The sequence below is a fragment of the Erythrolamprus reginae genome, chromosome 12, assembly GCF_031021105.1.
Source record: "Erythrolamprus reginae isolate rEryReg1 chromosome 12, rEryReg1.hap1, whole genome shotgun sequence".
NCBI classification, from domain to species: Eukaryota; Metazoa; Chordata; class Lepidosauria; order Squamata; family Dipsadidae; genus Erythrolamprus; species Erythrolamprus reginae.
Genome location: NC_091961.1, coordinates 33,886,138 through 33,897,581, shown reverse-complemented (window position 1 = coordinate 33,897,581; position 11,444 = coordinate 33,886,138). Strand labels below are relative to the sequence as shown.

At 49.3% G+C, this 11,444-nt stretch overlaps 1 long non-coding RNA gene across 1 annotated transcript; it reads right to left on the bottom strand.

Moving 5' to 3' along the window:
- Positions 1-4,368: 4,368 nt before the first annotated feature.
- LOC139175009 (uncharacterized) lies at positions 4,369-9,323 on the bottom strand. Its single transcript, XR_011560454.1, has 2 exons — positions 8,971-9,323; positions 4,369-7,754 (listed from the first exon to the last, which is right to left on the bottom strand). It is a non-coding gene; the product is annotated as an uncharacterized lncRNA (long non-coding RNA).
- Positions 9,324-11,444: the final 2,121 nt, after the last annotated feature.

Below are 11,444 nucleotides of genomic sequence, written 5' to 3'. Positions count from 1 at the left end.
AACGGGGCTGGGGGGAGATGAGAGCTAAGCCAGCATCCACTTAGGCAGCCACGCCCATTCCTGACGCAGCCCCACCGGCTCTGCAGTGTCTTGTATAGGGCAGTATTTCCCAACCTTGGCAACTTGAAGATATCTGGACTTCAACTCCCAGAATTCCCCAACCAGCCTCCAGGTTGCTTCTTGGGACTCCTTTGCTTCCCTGCCTGCCCCTGGGCAGAAGGCCGCAGCCCCTGTTTCCCCTGGACAGTCCCTCCTGAGTAGTCATGACTGACCAAACACGTTCACGTCCCCATATTCCCGCATCTTTCGCAAACTCCTTAAAACCCACCTCTGTCGTCAGGCATGGGGAAATTGATTCCCCTGGGCCGTTTCCGTTTTATGTATGGTTTGTCTGAGATATATGGCTGTTTTTTATATTAAGGGGTTTTAAAGTGTTTTAATCATTGAATTTGTACTGTTTTCTTGTTGTGAGCCTTTCCGAGTCTTCGGAGAGGGGCGGCATACAAATCTAAATAATAATAATAATAATAATAATAATAATAATAATAATAATAATAATATTTGCATCATGTCAAGCCCTCTGCCTGGCGTATCTCAGCCCTGAGTGAGCCAAGCAGCATCTTCCCAGGCCAAGATTCGGAGACAATCTTAGGCTGCCTTTGATCTTTGCTTGGAGAACCAGTCTCTTTCCACATCAACCTCCTTTTTGGCGTGGAGGCTGCGTGCTTTGCCTTAGGCTTCGCCCGTGATGCAGGCATTTCGTCCCCTTCCCAGGTGGCTATTTGATCCGGCAAAAGCATCTCCAACGGGCCCGTGCATGCGACGGAAGAAGGCAGCCTGTAATTAGGGCTGTGTTATCCTACCTGCAAAAATCCAAAGACCACAAGATGCCAGCGAGGAGGCAGAGGGAGTGCTGACTTGGCTGGCCAACAAGCCCAGATGGGTCATCCTATCCATGAGTAACTGGCCCCCACCCGCCTCTGCCCAGCATTGCCAATCCATGGCTGTGGGGAAGAGTCAGGCAAGGAGGGGCATTTTCTAAGCCCTCATTGCCGGCTGGGAGGGTATAATTTCCTGGGTTGCTTTTTGATTTGGTTGGTTGGTTAGTTGCTGGATTCTCTCCCTCCAGCTGGAAAAAAAAAACCACTTTTGAAATCCTCTCTGGTGTCATTGCAACCGATGCCACCAATTTAGATTGATAGTCTGGGGGAGGGAGCACGTAGCTTACCCCCCCTCCTCTCCCCCACCCCAGTCCCTTTTCTGCCTTGGTGTTTGCCCACAGGGACGGAAGATAAAGGAGGCCAAAACAGGAGTCTTAAAATAACCCTCCATTTTCTGGGGAAAGTTTTGGGGATTTGTCGGGAATAGAAACAAACCTCGTGTTTATAATATTTGCGGCAAAGCCAGGAATGTTTGGGGTTCAACCAAAGCCCTCTGGGTGAACATTCAGCATTAACTGACCAGTTAGGGTATTCTCATACCACGAGAACATAGAAACATAGAAGATTGATGGCAGAAGAAGACCTCATGGTCCATCTAGTCTGACCTTATACTATTATATGTTTTGTGTATTTTATCTTAGGATGGATACATGTTTATCCCAGGCATATTTACATTCAGTGACTGTGGATTTACCAACCACGTCTGCTGGAAGTTTGTTCCACGCATCTATTCCTCTTTCAGTGAAATAATAGTTTCTCACGTGGCTTCTGATCTTTCCCCTAACTGACCTCAGATTGTGTCCCCTTGTTCTTGGGTTCACTTTGCCATTAAAAACACTTCCCTCCTGGACCTTATTTAACCCTTTAATATATTTAAATGTTTCGATCATGTCCCCCCTTTTCCTTCTGTCCTCCAGACTGGACAGATTGAGAACTTTGACCCAAAGAATAAGACCAAGGAAAGAAGACCCCAAATGGCCTCGGGTCCCGAATTTTGTGCCCTGGCATAAATCTCAAGAGCCCGTGGCCTCCATCCCACCCTTGTTTCACGTCCAGGGAGCGTGGCACGTGGCAAACTGCACAAGAGGGAAGCCAGGAACATCAAAGGAGTGACCTTTATTTGACCAGCCCGTCCCACGCTGGGGCCAAATTCAGACCAGATGTCTTTATTTGCAGAAATGCTGGCACCGAGCATTCATCGAACCTGCCTCGTCTTTGCCCGAAAGCGCAAGGAGCTTTTGTGGCTGCGAAACCACAATTTCCTGCCCTGTGATTGAAAAGAGAGCGGAATGGAGAGGCTGCTTGGCTCATGACACTGCATTAAAACCAAGACTGCAGGTCGTGAACTCAGCTCGAAATGCTTCCAGCCCGGATCCTGTCTGAAAAGGCTGCACGGCAGGGAGAGAAAAGCAGACGGCGCAGAGCCTGCTGCCTACCAGGGCCTGGAAGGACAAATGGTTCCAATTATGGGGGAGACGCGGCCTGCCTGCCTGCGTGTTAGAGCAGCAAATGCCTTGGGGGAGACGCTGCGCTCCTGTTTCATGGGGTGGGGGGAAGTCTGCCTCTAAGCATTTACATCTGCTTAAGAACAACAGAGGGCGAGAGGAAGGGGGCTGCAGAAGAGGCTGACCTGCCCACAAGCCCCCTCCACTTGCAGGGAGAGCAGCGGGAGTGGGGGTCTCCCTCGGGATAAGGGGACACACCGCGTGCCAGGTCATGAGATGGCTTGTTGGGTTGACTTTTGGCTGGTGCCATTGCGGTTGGTGATGGGAGGTCTAAAACCTAACATGTTGCTCAGAAACAGCTGGATGTGGCTTGTTAAGAAGAAACATGGTTTAATTTAAACCTTCTTTCTGCCTTGAATGCCTTCCTCTTGACTTCAGCCCCAAAGGCTACTGTGCCACTGTCTCCCCTGTCCGTTGCAAGCCAACCCTTAGCCCAACTTTGATGTGATAAAGGTTGCGGCCCTGTTTGGACCAGAAGGTTCTGCACACTGTCACTCATGCCCTCATCACCTCCCTGCTTGATTACTGCCATGCACTCTACATGGGGCTACCCTGGAAGAGAGTTCGGAGACTCCAGAACGCAGCCACGCAAGCTGTTGTGCCTTGAGGGAGACATTACACCAACACTCCGTGTACTGCACTGGCTACCAATTAGCCTTCAGTCACAATTCCAGGTGTTGGTTCTCACCTATAAAACCCTACATGGCTTAGGACCAGACTATTTACGGGACCATCTCCTGCCGCATATGTCCTACAGACCAATCAGATCCCACAAGGTTGACCTTCTCTGGGTCCCGTCGACCAGGCAGTGTTGGTTGGCAGGTCCACAGGGGAGGGCCTTCTCTGTGGCGGCCCCGGCCCTTTGGAATCAACTACCCTCCAAGGTCCGTACTGCTCCCACCCTAGTGGCCTTCCAAATAGCCTTGAAGACCTGGCTCTGCCAGCAGACCTGAGGGCCGTGAGCATTAACATCTTAGTCCCGGCCGAATCAAGGCTCAATGGGTATGTTTGTATTGTTATTAATATTGATTGACTAGCTTCATGGGGTTTTATTGCTTAACATCTGACTTTAATTTTTTGTTTTGTTTTATTGTTGTATGCTGCCTGAGTCCTATGTGATTGGTAAGCATATAAGTCAAATTTTAAGTCAAAGTCGGAGAGGGGCGGCTTAATAATAATAATAATAATAATAATAATAATAATAATAATAATAATAATATAATATTCAAACAAACAAACAAATAGAGAAAGGGAGTTATGGGGGACACCGTACTGCAAAATCTTTGGAGCATGACCTTCGTCCTTTTGATGGGCAGTTCCAAGGGAGTCAGTCCAGGGACCGTGTCAGGGGTGACAATGCCCCATTCTGTTCTTGCTGCTGTCGATCACGGAGGACGCTCACGGCCAACTCCTGCTGTGTCTGAGGAGTATTTGGAGACACCACAGCTGTCCCGACAGAAGGCCAGCTGTCCTGATAGACTCTCGAGAGGGTGGGTGGGTGGAGGGGGGGTTGTCAGTGGCACTTGTCTACAAGTGTTCCTCAGCAACTGGCACCAAAGGCCTCCCTTCCTTGCTCAAATATGGCCATGGCCCTCTCTCTGCTGCCTGTCGGGTCCTGATGGGGAAAGGACTTCAAACTGATGCTTTGGGACCAGCATTTTGTAGGAGGGAGGAGGGGGGGGCTGTGGGGGTCCTTGGTAGTCTCTGAACTTGTTGTGTTCTTGAAGAGGTTTCATGAGCCGCCTGGGGAACATTATCGGTGCTACACAGGAGTGTAGGGTTTGTGGAGAGGAGGAGGAGGAGGAAAAGGAGGAGGAGGAGGAAAAGGAGGAGGAGGAGGAGGAGGAAAAGGAGGAGGAGGAGGAGGAGGAGGGCGGTGTGCTTGATGGCAATTTATGTAATAGTAAATAAGCACCATTAGATTTTGTAATACAGGCACGTCACAAAATGTCCAACTTTTATTTAAATGTTTTTTTCTTTTTCTGTGTGAGTTTAATTGTTTGTATTTTGTGTGTTTAAGTAAAGTTTACTTTTATTAATTTAAAAAAAAAAACAGAGTAGGGCCACTCTTGGCCCATGGGAAATGCCTGGGGGTCTCCTCCTTCCAGAATGAGACCCAAGGCCTAGGACCCTCTGCACAACAACCAACAATTCAACAATCAAGCAAGAAACCCAAAGAAACAAGGGTCAGGATTGGAGGAGCTCTTCTTTCCGTCCAGTATTTCTCCACCGTCCTCTTGCAAGGTTCCTCCTGCATCTCCATGGATCCTCCATTAGCTGAGCTTCTGGACTTGGCCGGTCCCCATCTCCACCTGCCTGGCCCTCCTCTCCCCCAGCCGCCGGCTGCTCTCTCTGCAGACAAGCCAAAGCTGCCAATTCCCCCCTCCCCAGGCTCAGCCGCCCCAGCACCGATCTCGCTTGAGTGCCAACGTCACTGTGCAGTGCTTCGTGCCAACCTCCTGCCCCCTTCTTGCTGCCAACTGCCGCTGCCTGGCACCTTCCTCCGGCCTTCATCTGCAGGGAGACCCAAGCCGAGCGGGATGTGATTCCTGGTGGGTGAAATCGGGACGGTTGTCATCAGCACGGCCAACAAATTGTATCAGGCAGCGCAAGAACTGGCTGGGCTGCAGCAGGTGCCTACGTGAGCCGCGAGCTGCACTTTCCACATCCAGGGAAGGCTGGGCGCCTCGATCCCCTCCTGGAGAGGCTGCGTTTTGCTTGCCCGACGCATCCCTTGTGCTGGGAAGGGGCTTCGTGCTGGCAGGGGCTTCGTCCTGTCCTCGCAGGCAGCCCTCCTCTCCTCCGTGCCCCACCTGGGAAGGAGTTGGAAGCAGGATCCGGGAGAGAGGCCGGGTTTCCTTGGCAGCAATTGGCACCCAGAAAGATTCCCTGCTGCTTTGTTCCCATGCAGGATGGAGGAGGAGGAGGAGGAGGGTGGGACGCTTGGGAGTCTCTGAACTTGTCGTTTTCCTGTAGATGTTTCATGACCCAATTGGGAAACATTATCAGTGGTAGACTGGAGAATAGGCAGAGATGGGTCAGGTACGCAGAACCGGTAGGAAAAATAAATATTTTTTTTCTTTTTCTCCCTTCTGGGCTCTGGGTCTGTTTTTCCTATCGCAGTAAATGAGGCTGAATGTCTATAATTTTAGAAGAGCTGTGCGTGTGTGTGTGTGTGTACATACACATGCAGTTTATATAGGAGACAATGTCTATTTTTGTGTGCCTGTGTGTAATATGTATGTACACATATGGCATATCTACATAGAATTAAAGAGTATATTTTGGATGTTCAGTCATAGTAAATAGAGAGGGAAATTGTCTTTCTTTGAGGCCAGGAGAGGCCAGGCACCCTCACCCAAACCTTTGAAGTGAGTGACGTCAACTTGGCCAACATTAAGCCACTCACATGACCTTTAAGCCACCGCTGGTCATATGAATGTCAAGCCACTCCCACCTGGTCACATGGCCATCAAGCCACACCCACAAAACAAGCCACACCCACAGTGTGGTAGTACATTTTTTGCAGTCCTTCACTGAGTATAGAGTTGGTGGAGAAGAAGGGGAGGAGCATGGTTGATGGCAAAGCCACTCCACAGTGCCCCACTTAGAGTAAGGCCACTCCTGGCCCATGGAAAGTTCCCAGGGGTGGGTGGGGTCTCTTCCTCCCAGAAGGAGACACGAGTCCTCCTCTCCCACCACCTGTACTGTCCACACACCCACCTGCTGACTGGATCCTCTTTTCAACTTCTCTACGTTTTCACTCCTGGGATTTATGCAGCCAGATTGCAAGTGGACCCGAACTGCCTGCGTGAAGCCCCCCACTGCAGTGCTCGTAGTGGGGAGAAGCACAGCTTGTTATTTTGTGTGCCCCAACCACATCTCCATGGACTGGTTCAACGGAGGTCCTGCAAAGACAAAGAGCTCATTTACACCAAGGCTTGGGAAAGGAGAAAGGACAAAGCCTTTGCTGGAGAGGGTGGAAAGTCCCAGCCAAGAGTGATTCATGGGTCTAAAATGTCCCTCCAGGGATGGGTGATCTTCCTCAAATGATGGACACTGTGGATCCTTCACTCCCCTATTTTCACTTTCCTATTCGAAACACTTCCCTCCTGAACCTTATTTAGAAACATATATGTTTTGATCATGTCCCCCCTTTACCTTCTGTCCTCCAGACTAGACAGATGGAGTTCATGAAGTCTTTCCTCCTGAGTTTTATGCTTAAGACCTTTCACCCTATTTGTAGCCCATCTTTTATCCATCTCTTTTTGTAGGTGAGGTCTCCAGAACTGGACACAGTATTCCAAATGGGGTCTCACCAATGCTCTCTACAGCGGGATCACAATCTCCCTCTTCCTGCTTGAGATACCTCTAGCTATGCAGCCAAGCATCCTACTTTCTTTCCCTAGTGCCTGACTGCACTGTTCACCCATTTGTAGACTGTCAGAAATCACGACCCCTAAACCCTTCTCTTCTGAAGTTTTTGTAGCCCGTCTTTGGACCCCTTCAATTTGATCCATATCTGTTTGTAGGTGAGGTCTCCAGAACTGGACACAGTATTATTCCAAGTGGGGTCTCACCAGCGCTCTATAAAGTCATGTCCAGCAACTCCACCTGAGGGTAGGTGGGATTCTTGCCCTCCAGCCATTTATCCCACCTAAGGTCGCAGGTGGACGCCGTGTTCTATTTGGCAGCCTTTGTTTCTCGGCACTGGCTGATTTGTAATAACTGTCAGATTTATTAGGGAGTCAGAAACGCTTCCCTCTCCGCAGCTGGAGAAGCTGTTCTAGCCTAAAAGTGGGAGGAATTCACCCTTTCGCTCAGACGCAATCAGGACTTATTTTCCCAACCTTGTTTTGTTGCTTTTGGGGGTTTTTTTGTTGCGCGTGGATCGCTTGATTTACAACCCTACAGACGGAGGCGTAGCTTGTGTCTCCTCCCCTTGAATTATATTCCTAGAGTGAGAAGCAACTTTTTTCATAAAATGGAAACCAACGTTGCATTTGTTATGCGGGTGTAAACTGAGCATATTTAACGCCTGGTATCCAGATATAAAACAACCACAACATTTGCATAAAGCTTCATTATTTGGGGCTGAGAATTGGAGAATAAAATATTGTGTTGGGCTGAACTTGGACTTTGCAGTCAGCGAGCATCAAGGATCCAGCAATGAGGGAGGAAGCGCATGGATTGGATGGAGGGAGCATTGCAGGGTGGCAACTCCTGGCCAGAACATCTTCTGCACCACTGTTGGTCCACTCCAGGCGGGACTTTCTGATGGCTCATCATAGTTAACCATGGACTTTCCCTGAGTAAGAAAAGCTGGATTAGGCCCTTCCTTCCTTCCTTCCTTCCTTCCTTCCTTCCTTCCTTCCTCCCTCCCTCCCTCCCTCCCTCCCTTCATTTATTAGATTTCTATGCTGCCCTTCTCCACAGACTCAGGGCAGCTGACAACAGTAACAATACAAAACCATATGAGAAATCCAGTAACTAAAACAATCTAAATTTATCTAAAACCGCAATAATCCAATTTATCTAAAACTCCAATAATATAAATTTATGTAAAACCCCTATTATAAAACACAATCAATCACGTTCATTCTACTAAGTCTTTGGAGAGGGGCGGTATACAAATCTAATAAATTATTATTATTATTATTATTATTGTTATTATTATTATTATTATTATTATTATTACTTATGCTCATGGCTGGAGCAGAGTATCCACACTCAACGGCTCCCTCTCTTAACACTTACGAAAGGCCAGGAGGGAAGGAGTAGTGTGAATCTCAGAGGGGAGCTGATTCCAAAGGGCTGGGCCCCCCACAGAGAAGGCTCTTCCCCTGGGCCCTGCCCAGCGACATTGTCATTGCCTAGCTGACGGGACTTGGAATAGGCCAACTCTGTGGGGCCTGACCGGTCACTGGGATTCGTGAGGCAGAAGCTGGTCCCATAAGCAACCTGGTCCTCAGCTGTGTAGGGCTTGTTATGGGAATCCGACGCAGCCTCTAAAGACCCCAGAAGTCTCTCCTGTAGAAAACCCCTTTGGTCAAATGTGGCCTCTGTTGGAAGAGTTTTCTGCATGCGGAAGTTAAACCCACCAACTCGCCACAGTTCACCACTCTACCTAATTGAAGTCTTCAATGAAAAACACAACAGCAGGCTTTCTTGTAAAAATATATTTTACTTTTCTTCTTATCAAAATGCTTCTCTAAATAACTCTACATTCTAAATGACTCTAAATTCTCTAAATGTAAAATCACTTTTGCATTTAACCACTGTAATAAACTATCCACAATAACTCTTATTACATCCACCACTGCAACCACTAAGCCCTAACTACAAACCACCCGGCACAAACCACTCTATAACAAACCACACCCATGCAAGGGGGTTACTCCTATTATATAAGTTACAGCCAATCAGGTTGCAGCACAATTACCAAACCCATGATTACATACTGACTATGGCTTACATCAGCCTTTCCTGTGGTTACAAACCATCGACTTGCATTGTAATATTACCTGCAGAAATATACTTATTTCTGGCATCTTCACATCAACTGGACCTGCTGGTGACATGGAGGCATTGTGGCTTGTTCCTTTTCCGAAAGCAAGGAAGATTCCTTGCTTTGCCTGCAGAGGGTCCCAGCTGGCCGTGGCATCTCCAGAGGGTGGGCAGTGGGTGGCCTGGGCTGGCTAAGAAAAGGCTGCCCTCCCCCTCCTCCAGGGAAGAAGCTCAGGTGCGGAACCCTGGAGGAGGGTCCTCTACAGAGTGACCCCAAGGCTGCAAGGAGGAGAAACCCAGCGGGGGCTCAAATCTCTTTCCAATCAGAACCGTTTTGCCCGAGCAGAACAAACATCCACCCAGAGTCACTTTCTGTTGTTGTTGTTACTGTGGCAACAACTCTGTGCACCATTCACGGCAAAATACAAAGGAATCGGCTCCTGTCTGACTCCGCGAGTCTCAGCTGCTGCTTTCTGCAAGAGGGGCACAAGCCTTCACAATGAAGGTGGACAATAACCCACGAGGCTCTGAGATAGACTGTCCTGGGCCAGGGAAGGTCTCTTCGAACTGAGAAGCCTCTTCTCTGCCCATCTCTCTCTCTCTCTTTTAGATAGAATTCTTTCTTGGCCAAGTGTGATTGGACACACAAGGAATTGGTCTTGGTGCAGTAGAAATAGTAGTGCAGACTTAGTAAATAGTTGGACAGTGTTGCAGGAATTATTTGTTTAGCAGAGTGAGGGCGTTCGGGAAAAAACTGTCCTTGTGTCTAGTTGTCTTGGTGTGCAGGGCTCTGTAGCAACATTTTGAGGGTAGGAGTTGAAATGGTATGTGACCAGGATGCGAGAGGGTCTGTAGATATTTTCACCGCCCTCTTTCTGACTCGTGCAGTCTACAGGTCCTCAGCGGAAGGCAGGTTGGCAGCCATTGTTTTTTCTGCAGTTCTGATTCTCCTCTGAAGTCCGTGTCGGTCTTGTTGGGTTGCAGAACTGAACCAGACAGTTATGGAGGTGCAGATGACAGACTCAATGATCCCTCTGTAGAACTGGATCAGCAGCTCCTTGGGCAGGATACTCTGCTTGCCATCGCATTTACACACACAACCACACAGAGCAGCTCAGAAGTCGCCCTGGTTGCTTCTCCCAAAGCCAACCATCTCTGGTAGGAAGGCTGAGGAAGCTCCTGGCCAGCCTGGACCCTCCTGCTGCCAATTGGGTCCTTGCCCCAGTTCTTGCCACGTTCCAGCGCTGGGAACTGCAGGTCTCCCAAGAAGCCCTGCTGGCTGGCTGGCTTTCTTGGGGCTGGGGGGCGCTTCCTCTGCAGCTCTTAGCTGGGCCCCAAGTGGGAGGCTGGGTTCCCCAGTCCAAGAGGCCCCTGGTGGTGGTCTTCTTCAGGACCCACCTGGATGTTACCTGAACTATCAGCCCGACTGAGAGTTGGCCAGCAGCCCTGAAGAGCCCCCAGCCTCTGCAACCACCTTCATCCCCACTAGATTTGGGCTAGAAAAGAAACATATTTCCCTCTTCTTCATTGAGGCTGGAAGGGGAGGAAAAAGCCATTAGAAAGACCTGAAATGCTCTGGCCTGCAGAGATGATGGAGAGAAAGATTCCTTCCTTCCTTCCTTCCTTCCTCCCCCTTCCTTCCTTCCTTCCTTCCTTCCTCCCCCTTCCTTCCTTCCTTCCTTCTTTCCTCCCCTTTCCTTCCTGCCTTCCTCCCCCTTCCTTCCCTCCCTCCCTCCTTCCTCCCCCTTCCTTCCTTCCTCCCCCTTCCCTCCTTCCCTCCTTCCTTCTTTCCTTCCTTCCTGTTCTCCTGCTTCCTTCCCTCCCTCCGGCCCCTCCCTCCCTCATTTATTTCTTTCTTTTTCTTTCTTTCTTTCTTTCTTGTTCAATCATGGCTGAGGGAATTTGCGTTTTGCAGATGCAGTTTCCTTCAGTAGCACTGTAAATTAAATTAAAGCTATTTACTCTGCATTTACAGGCTTGCAAATAAATCTCAGGAAGCATTTTACTGGGGAAGTGGGGGGAGTGGCAGCCGAGAAAAAGGGGGGCTGTATTTTCCAGGCCAAATATAACAAAACAACACACAAACCTTCATCTCATAATTACTTATTAGCCGAGGGAAAAGGGCGGACGGCGAGAAGGGCTGAGCCTTGGAAATCGAGCTAGCAAGCCCGAATGCAATGTTTTTCTCTCTCTCTTCTTGACCCCCAGATGTTGATGCAGGAGGTGGGGAGAGGAGGAAGGAGAGAAAGGAAAGCAGGAGCCCCCCCCTTTTTTAGCTTGTGAGTGATGCATGCTGGAAAGGGGAGAGCTCGGCATCAGGGCCCTCTCCCTGTTGGCCCCTAAACCAGACCTCTGAGCCTCCAAGCCAAAAATGATGCCGGAAGACAAAGAAAGCTGCTGTAACGGGTCCACAGGGCAGAGGAGGCCAGGATCTGGCTCAATTCTTTCCAGACACAAGTTGGGTGCAGCTCCAGCCGTGTCTAAGTTTACA